This window comes from Chenopodium quinoa, unplaced genomic scaffold (genome assembly GCF_001683475.1).
Source record: "Chenopodium quinoa cultivar QQ74 unplaced genomic scaffold, ASM168347v1, whole genome shotgun sequence".
Lineage (NCBI taxonomy): Eukaryota > Viridiplantae > Streptophyta > Magnoliopsida > Caryophyllales > Amaranthaceae > Chenopodium > Chenopodium quinoa.
This window is the reverse complement of record NW_018743444.1, coordinates 113,243-123,018: the sequence shown is the minus strand read 5'-3', so window position 1 is coordinate 123,018 and position 9,776 is coordinate 113,243.

Sequence of the window (9,776 nt, the reverse complement as noted above, 5' to 3'; positions counted from 1 at the left end):
AGACATTCGACGGGAGCATGAGCTCGTGGAGGACAACGCCGAGCCGTCCACTTCGCTTGGTCGACTCCCCGAGTGGGATGAGCGGAACTTGTTCTTTTTTCCCGTCCACCACATTTCTGAGAGGGTGAGACGGGGTATCACCGTTGGGAGGACGCACTGTCATGGCTCCGGCTGTGACGGTTTGGGCGATCTGTACAAGATGTACATTGCCAGAGATGTCGAGACGAGACTTCTGTGGGAGTCTTGTGGTCTTACTGCGTTGTACGAGACCTCCGAGGCGATGGTTGCCTCCAGCGGGGGTCACCATGTAGTGCGTGCTCTGGTGGAGTTCTTTTGGGACACCACCAACACTTTCCACTTTCCTTAGGGTGAGATGATGATCACTCCTACCGACTTCAGTCTCATCAAAGACTGGAGTTTAGCTCCGTGCCACTGCCGTTCGACAATGGGATCGACGTCTTTTCTCCTAAGGTCGAGGAGATGTTGGGTACGATTGTTGTTCGGGCTTGAGCTGAGGTAGAGTCGTCTCAGTTCAGCGCTAGGGGGATTCGCCGCTCGACTTTGGCAGCGGCTTTTGATGATGGTGTGACTACCCGAGAGTAGCGGGTGCGCATCTTTGCGCTTATTTTGTTGTTAGGGACGTTCTCCCCTGACAAGGGTAGTAGGGCGCTGCTTTACTACCTTCCTGCAGTCCGCGATCTACATCGGATCGGGACTTACGAATGGGCCAGCTTGGCCTATGCAGACTTCATTCGAGCGCTGAGGGACTCATGTCGACACCGATCCTTTGGGACGAATGTTGCTTTGTCCAGCTTTTGGAGGGTCGTAGAGGTAAACATTATTCCCTATAAAGTTTATCTCTACATTTTAACTAGCACTTGCTAATAATTTTAACTCCTTGTAGATCTGGTTCTACAGTACTTCCCTTCTGATGCGCCATCAAGACCGTCGCCGCGCGGGTTTTCAGTTAGTGATTCCAGGGGCAGCCGCCGTGTGGGGATTTCCACTGCGTATGTCCGAGATTGGATCATCGCGGCATGATTCTTTTCTTATTCGCCATTTTGTGATGATTTAGATTCTCGCCTGATTGACGCTCTTTGCAGGAACCTGAGGTGCTGTACCGGCCGTGGGTCGGCGTGGCAGTCCCTAGGTTAGCCGCACAGTATTCTGCTGAGCGTCGCTATTTCTTAGAGACTTATGGAGCGGCTGCATACCTTGAAGAGAGGGTTGCTAGACAACATTTCTCCGATACCTTTGTCGTTTCTGCTCCTTCGCCACGTCATATGTTTAACGCCGTGAGGTTGTTGAGCATGTCAGAGGGAGTTGGTACCCCTTGGCGATCTTACACGATCCCTGGGTGATGCTATGTGGAGGAGCTACTGCCGTTGTTAGCTCTAGTTCCCGTACCGGCTGAGGATGTGACGGTACGATTTTTCAGCTTTTACCTTAAGTTAAGTAGCCCCCAAGTGATGTTTCATTGACTTTGCTTTGCCTTGTTAGGACGATGCTGCTGAGTTCATGCCACCCCATATGTCTATCCATTATCAGGGGACATATGGGCCGATTGAGGAGATGATTCCTCCGACTCCTGAGGACGAGCGCTTCGTGGGGCGGTCGATTCCTCGCCACCAGACTCGGGTAAGCTCATTTATTTGAAAATTTTGTCCATATATATTATGCATGTTTACTGACCTATTTATTTGACAGTTCTCGCGCGAGGTGGTTTCGACGATTGCACGATGCATAGATGCCTACCGGAGCAAGCTTGTCCGGATGAGGAATGTGGCTACCTGCCGTCGGGACGACGCCATTCAGGAGGTAGTCTTTCTTTCATATGTTTTTGTACTACCACTTTGATTTTGCATGTTTTTGATTTTAATCTCTTTTGTAGGGTCAGCCCGTTCCTTCTCGTACCCGCACGAGACCTGAGGTGCGGAGAGATCCGGCGAGGTCTAGCTCGAGACGTCACCGCACTACTTCGAGAGGTAGGGGTGGTCGTTTTGAGGCCGCCCGTACTGATGTGGCAGAGGGCTCAGGTTCTTCCTCTGAGGGTGCATATGCTGCGCCGGTAGGCCAGGGAGAGGCTACCTCGACTCTTAGAGGTGGTGGGATGTACGAGGTTGGCTCGTCATCGCAGCAGCCTCCGCAGCCTCAGCCTGAGGTTGATCTGGGGTGGACTGGTCCCACGTTGAGGTTTCCTCCTCCTGCGGAGACTGGAGCTGATATTGGAGCTGGAGCTGGAGCAGGTGGAGAGGTTACTCCTCGTACAGCGGAGTTCTATGCGATGATGGGTTTACCTCCCCCGGCGCCGTAGTTTGTACCTGTGCTTTTTGCTTATTTATTTGACTTTGTATAGAACTTTGCCTTTTAGTTAGACTCATCATTTTATTTTAGACACATTTTGTATGTACATACTATTATGAGTTTATTTTATTTATCATTTTATTTATTTTTTTATTATTATTATTGTGTACATGTTTGTGTGTCCAAGAAAGTGTGACAAGTAATTTTGCGCAAAAAATTTCGTCATTTTTATTATTGATGGAGGGTATCCGACTTTCTCCCCGAAAAGGAAAAAATGAAAAAAGGAAAAGGCAAATAAAAACTTGGGTTTATAAAAACATGGAAATTAACCTGAAGAAAATCCAAAAAAGAATAATATAATTAATATAATAGCTATATTAATTAAAAAAAAAGAATAAAAAGATGTTTAGAAAAAGATAAGGAAGCCGTAAAGTCAATAGCATGTATGACGAGGCTATAAACCCAATACATCCATGAATGGTGTCGGTCTCTTAATGCCAAAGAAAGAAAAGAATTGGATGTGTTCCACTTGGGGGGAATTTATGGTATCAAAGGGGTAGATCTTGACTTAGATTTTATTCATACCGCTCTAGAATATTGGGATGTTGATACTCATTGCTTTAGAATAGGGTATGATAAAATTAGCCCTTTGCCGGAAGAATTTGGTGCTATTTTAGGTTTCCCTGCAATAAACCTCATATTAGTCCCTAGAATAGATGCATATTATTATAAAGACCTTGAACGCTTCTTCAATTTAAAAGAAAGGGATTTATAAAAAATAGTAGATGGCAACATAGTTAACCTGAAAGAATTTGCTTGCCATTATTTTGATAAACCTTACTCCGAATCTTTTCATATTTATAGAAGAAGAGCTTTCTTATTTTGTATGCTTAATCAATTTTTCCTTAGTAGTGGTAAAAATAATGAGGGTCAATCAATTATAACCACCGTATTAGAACAAAATTGAATTAGGGAGAAATCCGATGCCATTAATAGTTGGAGAGACTATGATTGGTCTTGATGAATTGAAGAGGAATCCAAAAGCACCTTTCCGGGGCTCTCCAATTTTATTACAGGTAGAAAAATAATATTTTTAATTACAGAAATCAAAAATATATTTTTGTATAGTAATAATAATTTATTTGCATTGCAATTTTTTTTTACAGATGTGGCTAATGGAAAGGCTGGAATTGATTAGCCCTCCAGACAATATTGAGAAGTACACTCCGAATTGCTTCGTGAGGAGGAAGAAACGCTTCTCTAAGATGGGGCGCCACGAGTGGAAGAGGGTCTTCGAATCTCACAATTTTGCCATCAAGTGGGTCATCCCTTGGTGGAAAATAGAGAGGATGGTTGGTGTTAACAAGCAACCTTTCTGGCGTCTTCCAAGTTTGTCCCGTATAACTTATTATTATCCCTGCAGGGTAAAAAGACAATATGGCCTACTTTAGAACTTTCTTCTGGAGATCTTCGTCCTCCCTACGAGTTCCCTGTCTCCCAGGAAGTAGACAGATTTGATGCTTATTGGAGTGCTAGACCTTTATGGGAAGTAATTACCCAAAAGGTTCCTCCTTCCTTGCCCAATGATGTGACGAAGTGGCTGATGAAGAAACCTTCAAAGGACTTGAAGAAAAATCAGGGTAAAACTGATGTGAAGAGTCGTCTAGGTGACAGGGTGATTCCTGCTAAGGAACGCTTAGGTGAAAGAGTTAAATTCAAAACACCTGCAATGCCTAGGAAGAAAAGTACTTCGAAAGATAAGGGAAAAAGGAAAGCTGACACCACAGAGAAAAAAAGCTTGGGTAGAAAAGAAGCATGGAGTCCTAGATGAAGGGGAAACTAATCTACTCCAAAATTGAATGTAGGTACTCTAAAGGATGCCTACTAGCTAAGGTTATGGATGAGGAGGAAGAAGCAGATAAAATTGGAAAAGGGCTAGGAAAGAAAAGGAAGATTAGGAGCATTTCTTAATTTCCAATTATTAGACTTAGTTTATATTTTTTTATTTAAAGTTAATTTATTTCAGCTTTATTGAAATTCCATCAATAATGTAATTTTATTTTATTAATGAAATTTCAGCTTTTAATTAATTATTTACTTTAAATTTATTTTATTAAAGCAATGAAAACCGAAAGAAATCAATTTTCCAGAAATTCTTCGAGTACGGAAGTCGAAAATTTTCCGAAAAACACCGAAACATTCCCAGAATTTAAACTGTGAATTGGCGCCACCTATCTGCAACTGGCGCCGGTCACGGCAGTCTGGTGTCAGGCGACGACGCTGTCGGCTGGCGCTGATGGTCTTCATCTGGCGCCAGAATTTTTTCTGCGACGCTGATATTTCGCCGATCTTCTGTTGAATTTTTAATTAGTTTTGGGATGCGAGATTTTTTGGAAAATAAAGTGGCCGCACCCGTAAAGGGTTGCTTACGTATCCTTTCTTAAGGAATCAGGCCAAATGTAGCTCTCTTGAGTATCCTACTCAAGTAATTATGGGTAGTATTTCTTAAGTTGGTCAAGATTTCTCATATTCGAGAACTCATTGCCATCCATATCAGTTAATTTTGCTGCACCTCCTAACAGGATTGTTTTGACAATGTAGGGTCCAGACCAATTAGGTCTAAATTATCCCCTTGGATCTAGAACATTTTTCCTTAATGCTTTTCACACCAAGTCTCCTACTTTGATGTTTCTTGTCTTGACCTTCTTATTAAAATGCCTAGCCATACGAGTTTGATAACACCATGTGTGATATAGAGCTTCTAGTCGTTTTTCATCGAGTAGAATTAATTCTTCATGTCTTGCCCTAGTCCATTCAACTTTATCGAGCTTACTTTCTAACGCGACGGGTAAAGATGGAATCTCTAGTTCGGCGGGTTGTACGACATCCATTCCATATACCAAGGAAAATGGTGTATTTCCTGTTGATGTGCGAATTGATGTGCGGTAACCCCACAATGCGAAGTGAAGTTTGTCAGGCCAATCCTTATAATTTTCCGTTATTTTCTCGATGATAGTCTTTAGATTTTTATTGGCTGCCTCGACTGCTCCATTTGCTTGAGGCCTATACGGGGAAGAATGATGATGTTGAATGCCATATTTTTGTAACAATTCTTCACATTCGGCTTGAAAGTGAGTTCCATTGTCACTTATCATTTCATGTGGGACTCCATATCGACAAATAATATTTCTCTCGATAAAGAGTGCTACATGTTTTGTAGTGAGTTTAGCGTATGATTGCGCTTCGACCCACTTTGTGAAGTAATCAATTGCTACTAGGATATATTCGTGGCCTCCTGTTCCTGGGGGAGTATTTTGCTGATGATGTCTATTCCCCATGTAGAGAATGGCCACGGTGACGTGTAGGTGTAGAGCAAGGATGGAGGAACATGTTGAAAATTGGCATAGATTTGGCACTTAGGGCATCTTTTTACATGTTGATGGCAATCCCTATTCATTGTAGTCCAATAATATCCTTCTCGCATTATCTTTTGGACTAACATTTTGCCATTTATGTGGGTGCCACAGATTCCTTCGTGGACTATTCTCATTGCTCTTTGTGCATCCTTTTTTCCTACACATAAGAGAGCTCGAAACTTAGGTACCCTTTTGTGTAGCTCATTGTCTATGAGTACATATTGGGAAGCCAAGAGTCTTAATGCTCGTTTTGCTCTTTTGTCAGCATGGGGAGGGTATTCTCCTTTGGTGACGTAATTGAGTATATCCGTGTACCACAGTTCTTCTTCTTCTTCTTCTTCTTCTTCTTCTTCTTCTTCTTCTTCTTCTTCTTCTTCTTCTTCTTCTTCTTCTTCTTCTTCTTTCTTCTTCTTCTTCTTCTTCTTCTTCTTCTTCTTCTTCTTCTTCTTCTTCTTCTTCTTCTTCTTCTTCTTCTTTCTTCTTCTTCTTCTTCTTCTTCTTCTTCTTCTTCTTCTTCTTCTTCTTCTTCTTCTTCTTCTTCTTCTTCTTCTTCTTCTTCTTCTTCTTCTTCTTCTTCTTCTTCTTCTTCTTCTTCTTCTTCTTCGTCTTGGACTACTTCGTCATCTTCTATAGTCTAGATTTATGCTGGTTTATGCCTTTTCTTTATAGTTAGAGGCATTTGCTCGATTTCCGTGGGAATCCTAACCATTGAGGCTAGTCTTGCCAAGGCATCAACAAATTGATTTTCTTCCCTAGGTAGATATGTGTATTCTACCTTCTCTAACTGATCGGTAAGAGTTTCCAGATAGGTTTGGTACGGGGCTAGACTTTCGCTCCTTACTTTCCACCTTTTAGATATTTGATTGATAATCAAAGAAGATTCTCCGAATATCCTTAGCTTTTTTACTCCCAATACCAAAGATGTTTCGAGGCCTACCACGCATGCTTCGTATTCGGCAGCGTTATTGGTAACGTCGAAGTCAAGATTTATGGAGATTGGGACATGCTCTTCTTTAGGTGATACTAGTAATACTCCAACGCCACATCCCTTTTGGTTTGAGGCTCCGTCGAAGTACAAAGTCCAAGTATCATCTTCAGTAACCATTAAGTCTTCATCTGGAAATTCATTGTCTTGTATTAGCGTCGAGTCTTCTATTGGAAAGTCTGCTAGAAAGTCTGACACCACAGATCCTTTGATAGCTTTTTGTGGCATAAACCTTACATAAACTGGGCTAAGTTGACTATCCATCTCGATATGTGTCCATTGAGTGTAGAATTTCTCGAATAGATATTTGAGTGGATCTAATCGGGAGACTATGAAGACAGTATGCACTAGCATGTAATGTCTTAACTTGGTTGTGGCCCATACCAAGGCGAGGCACAACTTCTCAAGTGGTGTGTAACGTGCTTCATATTCGAGCATCTTCTTGCTTAGATAGTGGATAGCATTTTCTTTTCCTTCTACTTCTTGTGCTAGCATAGCTCCCATTGTTTCTTTGGTAACCGTCAAATACAACCTAAGAGGTATTCCGGGAAGTGCTGGTGCTAATACGGGAGGATTTGCGAGATAGGCTTTGATCTTTTAAAAGGCTTTTTGACACTTGTCATCCCATATCACTGGTACATTCTTCTTAAGTTTCTTAAAGATTGGTTCACATATCGTCGTCAATTTTGATATGAACCTACTTATGTATTGCAACCGGCCAACAAATCCTCGAATCTGTTTCTCAGTTTTGGGCGGTGGCATTGACATGATTGCTTTGATCTTGGTTGGGTCTATCTCTATTCCTCTAGAGTTTATGACATAACCCAAAAGCTTGCCTGAGGTGACTCCAAAAGCACACTTTGATGGGTTCGACCTCATATTATATTTTCTTAGCCTTTCGAAAAATTTTCTTAAGGCTACTTGATGGCCTGGACTGTATTTTGATTTTACAATCATGTCGTCAACATATACTTTGAATTCTTTATGCATCATGTCATGGAGTAAGGCAGTTGCTGCACGGTGGTAAGTAGCACCCTCGTTTTTCAACCCGAATGGCATTACCGTGTAGCAGTAAGTGCCCCATGGTGTTATAAAAGTTGTTTTCTCCATGTCTTCTTCTGCCATGAGGATCTGATTGTAACCTGCGTATCCGTCCATGAACAAGAGAAGCGCGCGATTTGCCGTGTTATCTACCAGAATGTCGATGTGTGGTAAAGGGAAGTCGTCCTTTGGACTTGCCATATTTAGATCTCGATAGTTGACACACATTCTTACCCTTTCATCTTTTTTTGGAATTGGGACGACGTTGGCGACCCATTCGGGGTATTTGGATACCTTGATGAAACCTGCAGTTATTTGTTTTTGGAATTCTTCTTTTATTTTAAGAGCTACGTCGGGTTTCATTCGACGTAACTTTTGTTTTACAAGTTTCATTCCTGGAATTAACGGTATAGTGTGTTGAGCTATTTCTCTATTAATGCCTGACATATCTTCGTATGACCAAGCAAATACATCGATAAATTCTCTAAGTAAGTTAATTAAATCAGTTCTTTCTTGTTCATTAAGTGTTAGTCCGATTTTAACTTCTCTTTTATTGGTTGAATAATTTGAGATATCAACCGTCTCAGTTTCTTCAATTACCGGTGTTTTCTTTTCGAGTGTTTCTAATGCTTTAATAATTTCTTTGTCTTTTTCATTGTTAGTTAAGCAATGCTCGTCATCTTTGGTTAGAGAAAAACACAAGAAATAAGGAAAAGAAGAGATATTATTATACTCTGAGATCATTACATCAAAGAGTGATATGTCCTCAGGGACTTGATCACTAACTATTCTAGAAGAAGAAATAGAAGGGGAAGGTGTTACTACTAAAGACCTAGATGACTCTATAGGGAGAGACTCCGACTCAGACTCAGACTCAGACGACTCTTCAAACATTGGTCCTTGCCCTATCGTGATGGATATTTCCTTTCACTTGGAGTAGTCACCTTGATAGTCTTGCCCTGTCGTGATGGATTTTTTATCCTTTTTTATACCCTTTTAATTAATATATTATTATTTTTTTTCTTTTTTGGATTTTATTTTAGACTTAATTTTAAGTTTTTTTTCTTTTTTTGTTTGTTTTTTTGTAAGTCCAATTTTTTATTTTTCATTTTCTTTTTTTTAGGGGAGAAAGTCGGATACCCTCCACCAATAATAAAAATAACGGAATTTTAGCGCAAAATTATTAATTATCACAACTCTTCGCACACACAAATATGTACATAAAAATGAAAAATAAATGCTAAATAAATAAGCTCATAAGAATTTATATATACATATATGTCTAATAAATGAGTCAATTAGGCAAAGTTTTATACAAGTCAAAATAAAAAAAGTACAGGTATAAACTACGGCGCCGGAGGACGCAGATGATGGGAGACGCCCATCATGTCATAGAACTGCGCAGTACGAGGAGTAACCTCTCCCCCAACTCCAGCTCCAGTCTCCTCGGGAGGTGGAAAACTCAGCACAGGACCCGTCCACCCAAGATCGCCCTGAGATTGATGCTCCGGAGGCTGCTGCGATGACGAGTTGACCTTGTACATCCCACCACCTCTAGGAGCCGAAGTAGCCTCTCCCTGGCCTACCGGCTTAGCACTTGCACCCTCAGATAAAGAGCCCGAGCCCTCCACCACCTCGGTCCGAGCAGCCTTAGAACGACCACCCTGACCACCAGAGCCAGTACGGCGACGTCTCGAGCTAGACCTCGTCGGGTCTCTCCGGACCTCAGGTCTCGTCCGGGTACGAGAAGGAATGGGATGACCCTGCAAGAAGAAACCAAGTCAGAAATAATCAAAATAGAAGCATAATAATGAAGAAATAAGAAGGAAAACTACCTCCTAAACAACGTCATCGCGACGACACGTAGCCACATTCCTCATACGAACGAGCTGGTTTCGGAAGGCGTCTATGCACCATGCCATCGCAGTGACCAACTCGCGCGAGAACTATTAAAGGAATAAATTAAGTAACAATGCATAACATATATGAACAAATTGCAAATAAATAAGCTTACCCGAGACTGGTGGCGA